This window comes from Carcharodon carcharias, chromosome 9, assembly GCF_017639515.1.
Source record: "Carcharodon carcharias isolate sCarCar2 chromosome 9, sCarCar2.pri, whole genome shotgun sequence".
NCBI lineage: Eukaryota > Metazoa > Chordata > Chondrichthyes > Lamniformes > Lamnidae > Carcharodon > Carcharodon carcharias.
In genome coordinates, this window is record NC_054475.1 from 45,758,733 (window position 1) to 45,766,936 (window position 8,204).

The following is an 8,204-nucleotide window of genomic DNA, read 5'->3' on the forward strand; positions in this document are numbered from 1 at the left end:
CAGTGAGGGCACTTCAAGCTCACTTAAGGTGCGAGGAGTGCCCAGGGCACCAGCTGTCAGAGGATTGCTATAGACCAGGACGATGCTCAGTCAAAGGCAGATGATGAGCCTCTGGAGTCATCCATTAGGTGGCAGATGCTGAATGTTCAGTGAGATGTGCGGGAGGATCTGGTGGAGATCCATGAGGATATGCGTGCCAAGGTCTCTGTTGTGGAGGAGTCCATGCGGAGCAGGAGCATTGCGTTGACCCTCATGGCCGAGCGCACTGCCTCCTCCAATGAGAGAGTGGCGACTCTCATGGAGAGGCAACTCCAGGGACAGAATCAGGGGTTCTTGGGGTTGTGCTCGGACCTGTAAACCCTCACACAGTCAATGACCTTAGATGGTTAGTGCCAGTGTGGGAGATGGATGAGCCACCCAGTATCCCAGCTGAGTGCCCGTCCATCAATGGCAAGCAGGGAGGTCCAGAGCGACTTCATGTTGGCATATGAGTTGCCTGTCATCTCTGTGGACTCCTCTCAGGGCGCTCTGGATGACAGCAGCAGCTCATCTGCTCCTCTGTCAGTGACTGTGGCACCTGATGAGATGACTGGGGAAATGCCAGCCCGTGGCACTGGCTGTTCCCTACCAGGTGGGGTCAGCACAGGCTCCATAGGCCAGAGGACGACTGCCGAGGTCATCAAGACCAACAAGACAGCAGAGTCAGCAGGCTGCCTCCAATGCCGCTGCCAATGAGGGGGAGGCAACAAGACGTAGCACTCGCAAACGTAAGTTTAAGGCACCATGAGCACGAGGGACTGTTCACAGGCAGTCTTCTGTTCTGTTATATCTTGTTTATATGTTTACTGGGGTGGAAATTAACACCAGAGATGGTAATGTTACTGTGCTTTGAATGTGAAAATTACATAAGTTTTTGTTTTTATCATTCTGGTTTGAGTCTACTTCGTCTTTTTTTTTTGGTGCAGGGTACACCAGGAGGTAATGCTAGATGTGAATGGCTCTAGAACTTTATTGCACAGGCACTGAGAGGACTTTGGGTTCAAATGAAAGGGTCATTTCAGACATCTTGGATGGAGGCGGCAGCCCTGGCATGAGATGGAAGCAGATTTTTGGCAGCCTAGCTGAAAGAGCGTTGAACCAAGGTGTTCTTGGTGTCCCTGCCTCTCTGAAGTATACAGAGGTCTGCCTCTATGCCTTCAGCATTCTCCTCACTGTGCTTCTCTTCTGACTCACTACTGGATTCATCCTCTGTGGCCTGTGGAGCTGCCTCAAGGTCCTCTTCCTCCAGTGGGTCTCCCCTTGCCAATGCCAGATTGTGGAGAGCGTAGCATGCAACCACTATCAGTGGCACCCACTCTGGGGGTATTGTGGTGCTTCCCCTGAATGGTCCAGGCATCGGAAGCGCATCTTCAGACTATGGTCCTCTCTATCACCACCCTTGTGGAGGCATGACTCCTATTATAACGCTGCTCTGCCTCTGTTCTTGGGTGGTGGAAAGATGTCATAAGCCACATTTTCAACAGATAGCCTTTGTCACCCAGCAGCCATCCATCCAGTTGGGCTGGAGCACTGAATAGCCTTGGCACCTGGGCGTGCCTGGGGGGATATAAGCATCATGGGAGTTGCCAGGGTACCTTGCACAAACTTGCAGAATCTGCGTCTTGTGGTCACAAACTATCTGGACGTTCATCAAGTGGAATCCCTTCCTGTTGATGAAGGCACATGGCTGACCCGCTGGCGCCTTGATGGCCACATGTTTGCAGTTGACTGCACCCTGGATGCGGGGGAACCCAGCAATCACTGCAAACCCTCTGGCTCACTCAGCTTGGCTGGCCTCTTCTGTATAGAAATGAATAAATGTCATTACCCACCTGAACAGAGCTTCTGTCACCAGCTTGATACAACTATGGGCAACTGATTGGGAGACTCCACACAGATCCCCACTGACCCCTGGAAAGAGCCAGAGGCATAGAAGTTGAGGTCCACTGTGACCTTTAGAGCCACTGGCCCAATCTTCTGACAGATGGAGGTCACAGTCTCCCTGGAGAGGCAGATCCTCCTTCGGCATTGCATCTCAGACAGGTTGAGGTAGCTGCACCGCTGCCTGTAAACCCTGGCAGCAGGTTGGTGGCATCTACTGCAGCCTCTTCTGCTTTGGACTACCTACTGGCCTTGAGCCCTTGTCCCTGCGCCTCTCCTCCCACAAGTCACTCCCCTGGAAGCTGCATAGGGACACCTGCCCCTCTCTTCCTCCTCAGAGGAGGTGCCTCCAGCAGACACCACAATCCCCATTACCAGGGTAACAGAAGGCTGTCTGATATCTGGAAGGATCCACATGGTCAAAATCCTCCAGGGGCCTTGGCGACATCAATGAGTCCTGAAATGAAGCCTAGAAATGCTAAGAATGAATCTCAGAACAGAGATGAAGTTGTCAAGTTCAAATAAGCAACCAGCAGAAAACTATCTCCTGAGCTATTCACTATTCACAATGGCAATGCTGCTGACACTTTTTATCCCACCCTTGGATGAGGTTTTCAAAAATGTAGGCTGCCCGCCTACCTGTCCGACAAGCGCGAAATCGCACAAGCAATGTAAAATCTGGATCAATTGGGTTTTTAAGGACCTTAATTGGCCTTATCACTGATGGTGAAGATGGCTCCGACACCCACAGGCGCCCACCAACCTAAAGATTGCACACGTGTGGGGTGACATCGAGACACATGTCTTCTTATGCGATTTTATGCCCGATCGGGTCGGTAGTGTACCCGCCCGTGAGACGTAAAATTCTGCCCATTATCTCTATTCTTGGTTTTCCGCTGCCTAACCAATCTTTTGCAGGTCGATAATTTGCCTTCCATTTCAGTGGGCTTTAACTTTTGCGAATAGTTTCTTATGTGCAACTGTATCCATGTGACATACAAAATTATTCCGTGTAATTTAATGGAGACATTAATCTTAAAAATTTCATGTTAAGGTTAATGCTGTCATGAAATAGTAATTTCACACCAACATTAACCTTTTCAAGTAAAGTAACAGTAATTGTATATGCACATTTAAAACTTGCTCCACGCTGTCATATGGCATAATTTTGAGGCTATAGATTTTGAAAAATTGTTTGTGATTCTGCTTCCAGTCTATTGCTTGTACCAGCAAAAACCAAACAATTCGTCTTGAACTGGTTGGAACTACGGCCTTCTCTTATCACAGCTTGTCCACTTGTGCCTGAACAGCGATAAATCACCAAGAGGACTTTTGAAAGCAACATTACCTCCGAACATGCTATGCTACCTTCTGCCAAGTTTGAATCTGGCTGAGCTCCCGGTCTGCTTCTCTGCAAGGAACATCTATCTGACCCTCGCTTGCCGGCTCCTACTGGAGCAGGTGATGAAAAGGCAGCCTGTAAATATTTTAATTGCACTATCATATTTTTAATAAGCTTGCGTGAGGTGATAAACAGATTCTCCATATGGGGGCAAGGGAGAGAATTTCCAAGCTAATGAGCATCAAGGATTGCTGCGTAATCAGGTTCATATGACAAACCTATTCATTGATTTTGTTTTAAACTATTAATCTTGGCTACACTTTTTGTTTCATGTTTACTTCATTGTTCTTTATGCCTTTTGCAGGTTGTAGGCAGTTAGTGATGTGTTACAACAGGCTGGATCATTTTTATTGCAGGGGTTAAAAACTGGGAATGCTGGATATCTGAAATAAAATGGAAATTTCTGAAAATACACTGCAGATCCTGAAAGGGGGAAGATCAGGTTCAGATTTCAGGTTCGATTCACAATTTGGTTCAGATTTCAGGTGCGATTCCTGATCCGTTTCAGATTTTGGATTCAATTCCTGATCAGGTTCAGATTTCAGGCGCAATCCCTGATCTGGTTCAGGTGCAATTCCTGATCCGGTTCAGATTTTGGGTTCAATTCACGATCTGGTTCAGATTTTAGGTGCGATTCATCTTCAGGTTCATATTTTGGAATCGATTCCTGATCAGGTTCAGGGTTCAGGTTCAATTCCTGATCTGGTTCAGTTTTCGGGTGCCGTTCCTGATCTGATTCAGAATTTGGGTGCGACTCCTGATCTGATTCAGATTTTGGGTGCAATTCCTGATCCGGTTCAGATTTTGGGTGTGATTCCCGATCAGGTTCAGATTTCGGTGCAATTCCTGATCCGGTTCAGCTTTCATGTTCAGTTCCTGATCTAGTTCATATTTTGGGTTCGATTCCTGATCAGGTTCAGATTTTGAGTTCAATTCCTAATCAGGTTCAGATTTCAGGCGCAATCCCTGATCTGGTTCAGGGTTCAGGTGCAATTCCTGATCCAGTTCAGATTTTTGGTTCAATTCACGATCCGGTTCAGATTTTAGGTGCGATTCCTCTTCAGGTTCATATTTTGGAATCGATTCCTGATCAGGTTCAGGGCTCAGGTTCAATTCCTGATCTGGTTCAGTTTTCGGGTGCCATTCCTGATCCGATTCAGATTTTGGGTGCGACTCCTGATCCGATTCAGATTTTGGGTGCAATTCCTGATCCGGTTCAGATTTTGGGTGTGATTCCCGATCAGGTTCAGATTTCGGTGCAATTCCTGATCCGGTTCAGCTTTCATGTTCAGTTCCAGATCTAGTTCATATTTTGGGTTCGATTCCTGATCTGTTTCAGATTTTGAGTTCAATTCCTGATCAGGTTCAGATTTCAGGCGCAATCCCTGATCTGGTTCAGGGTTCAGGTGCAATTCCTGATCCAGTTCAGATTTTGGGTTCAATTCACGATCCGGTTCAGATTTTAGGTGCGATTCCTCTTCAGGTTCATATTTTGGAATCGATTCCTGATCAGGTTCAGGGCTCAGGTTCAATTCCTGATCTGGTTCAGTTTTCGGGTGCAATTCCTGATCCGGTTCAGATTTTGGGTGTGATTCCCGATCAGGTTCAGATTTCGGTGCAATTCCTGATCCGGTTCAGCTTTCATGTTCAGTTCCTGATCTAGTTCATATTTTGGGTTCGATTCATGGTCAGGTTCAGATTTCAGTGCAATTCCTGATATGGTTCAGCTTTCATGTTCCTGATCTAGTTCATATTTTGGGTTCGATTCATAACCAGGTTCAGATTTTGAGTTCAATTCCTGATCAGGTTCAGAGTTCGAGTTCAATTCCCGGTCAGGTTCAGATTTTGGTGCGATTCCTGATCAGATTCAGATTTCAGGTGCGATTCCTGATCCAGTTCAGATTTTGGGTGCGATTTCTGATCCGGTTCAGATTTCGGGTGTGATTCCCAATAAGATTCGGATTTCAGGTGAAATTCCTGATCAGACTCAGATTTCAGGTGCGATTCCTGATCCGGTTCAGATTTCAGGTGCGATTCCTGATCAGGATCAGATTTTGGGTGCGATTCCTGATCGGGTTCAGATTTCGGGTGCGATTCCTGATCGGGTTCAGATTTCGGGTGCGATTCCTGATCGGGTTCAGATTTCGGGTGCGATTCCTGATCGGGTTCAGATTTCGGGTGCGATTCCTGATCCGGTTCAGATTTCGGGTGTGATTCCTGATCCGGTTCAGATTTCGGGTGCGATTCCTGATCCGGTTCAGATTTCGGGTGCGATTCCTGATCCGGTTCAGATTTTGGGTGGATTTCTGATCCGGTTCAGATTTTGGGTGCAATTCCTGATTCGGTTCAGATTTTGGGTGCAATTCCTGATCAGGTTCAGATTTCGTTTGTGATTCCCGATCCGGTTCAGGTGCAGTTCCTAATCAAGATGTTGTTCAGATGACAAAGCAAAATGCAAAATTCTGTTTCCCTCTTCTCAGATGCTGCAGATATTTTGTGTTTTCAGAAGGTTCTGTTTTTATCTTACAATCCTACTGTAAATATTGTTGGCTGATTACCAACACCAGCAAAGTTCCTGATTATCATAGTTGTGGGATTTTTATTATGAATTATATTAGTTACAAAATACACCAGCGATGGATTTTTTAAATTGATTTTAGACATTAGCAACTGTATTAGTTATAGGATTGTATACTTGACTTTGTTTTGATTTTGTTACCCTTTCTCCCAGAGGTTATCCTTTGTCACTGTCCCACTGTCAAAGACAGGCAACGACTCAATTGCTGGTCTTTGCCTGTTTTAATCTGGATGCTAAGAGGGACATCAGAGCAGGACAATTCAAACTGACTTCTGATGCACCCTCTTCACGGAGAAATACTTGACCTCCATTCAGTGCCTGCTGCTGATGCCATGACTCAGGTGGGTACAGAGCCAAGAACTGGCCCTTCAAGGCATGCCACACCTCAGCTCCTAAATGATCCCAGCAGCAAGTTATTAAAATAAGCACCATCAGTGTCCAAACCCATTTTACTACAGAGGTCAAGTGGATTAAAAAGACAAACTATATCCCCATTCAAAAGGAGCTGAATGGATGAATCCGGATCTCTGTCACTGTTCAGCAGCAGTAAGCGGAGTGTGATCTGGCAATGTTGGAGTCTGGGAGCAAATCACCTACTTCACTCACAGACAAGGAAATATATGTGACACTGGACTTCCTAGGGAGGGGAAAGAAATATACATGTATAGAGTGGATTATTCCATGTTGAGTGACCATGAGAGATTGTGAGCATTCATTGTATAACAGATATCTTTTCCAGCTGTGTTACTCAGGTGCTATGTAGAATTTTCTCAATTGTTGATACTTGCTTTTTGAAAAAATAATTTCAGTTTGGCTGAATTAAACCAAATTTAGCTTGTTTTTAATGAACTGAAGAGTTAATTAGGTCTATGTTGATTACAAGAGATGTGCAGCAGAGATGCTATGTACCAAGATGTTCCTACACTGTTCCCACACTGGCAGTGATCAATCAACTCTAGCACATGTTATGTTAAAATTAGTTGGGTATAAGAGAAGGATGGCCATTCAGCCCTTCAAGTCTGTTCCGTTAGTCAATTCAGTCATGGCTGAACTGTCTCTTAAGTCCATCTACTTCTCTTGGCTCTGTAATCCTTGCCTAACAACAATCTATTAATCTCAGTTTTGAAATCTTCAATTGACCCAACTTCAATAGCTTTTTGGGGACAGAGTTCCCTCTGTGTGAAGAGTGATTTCTGCCATCACCCCTAAAACCTCACTCTCTTTAATTTTAAGGCTATGGTCCCTTGATCTGCATTCCTCTACCAGAGAAAATAGGGTAGACAGAGAGAAACTATCAATTCCTTTAATCAACTTAAACAACGATTAAATCACCCTTAATCTTCTATACACAAGGGAATATAAGCCTAGTTTGTGCAAACTTCCCTCAAAGTTTAATCCTATTAACCACAGTTCATTCTGGTGAATTGCCACTGAACTCCATCCAAGACCTCCATCCAACTCCATCCATCCTTCCTGAGGCATGGTGCCCAGAACTGAAATTGGTACATGAAGTAGGATCTAACTAGATCTTTATATAACATAACTTCCATCTCTTTGTATTTTAGTGCCTTTGAGATAAAGGCCCACTTTATGTTATCCCTTTGAATTATATTTCGTAGTTTATAGTGATTTCTGTACTTGGACTGGTATATCTACCTACTCCTCCATAGTTCCTTTGCTTCTCACCATTTAGAAAGTACTGTGAACTATCTTTGGTCCGAGGGGGATAACTTCACGCTTCTCCACATTAAGCTTTTACCCACAACAGTTTTGCCAAATCACTCAATCCAACAAATTCCCTTTGCAAATGTCTGCCATTCCCAACCCACGTGGAACCAGGGCCAGTCCCAGCCCACGTGGAACCAGAGCCATTCCCAATCTGTATGGAACCAGGGCCATTCCTGGTTCGTGAGGAACCAGGGCCATTCCCAATCTGTATGGAACCAGGGCCATTCCCGGTCCATATGGAATCATGACCATTCCCAGTCCATGTGTAACCATGGCCATTCCCGGTCTGTATTGCTGAGTACCACATCAAGTTCTGTGATTATCCATTGACTCTTCAAAAAGATCTTCATAGAAAACATTTTACAAATAAATCTTGCTGACACGACATACAGTGAATAACAGGCCTGCTATTTTAAAGAGCACATCCCTTATATTTCCTACCTTGTAAGTAAACTTGATTCATAGCAAACACCGAGATCCTTGTTTACATAGCAATTTATTTGCAACTGAGCCACTAGATCTGCCTCAAAAGATAATTAAAATTTGTGTCTTGTCCACCCTTCCAATATTTGGATA

General features: G+C 45.0%; 1 protein-coding gene across 2 annotated transcripts in view; it reads left to right on the plus strand.

Annotated features, from left to right (window-relative positions):
• Positions 1-6,745, plus strand: part of LOC121282187 (T-complex protein 11-like protein 1) — a 64,301-nt gene extending 57,556 nt beyond the window's left edge. For both annotated transcript variants that reach the window (XM_041195751.1, XM_041195752.1), the window contains exon 11: positions 3,134-6,745. The gene's annotated coding sequence lies outside the window, so the exon portion shown is untranslated. The remainder of the gene's footprint in view (positions 1-3,133) is intronic.
• The last annotated feature ends 1,459 nt before the right edge of the window (positions 6,746-8,204 follow it).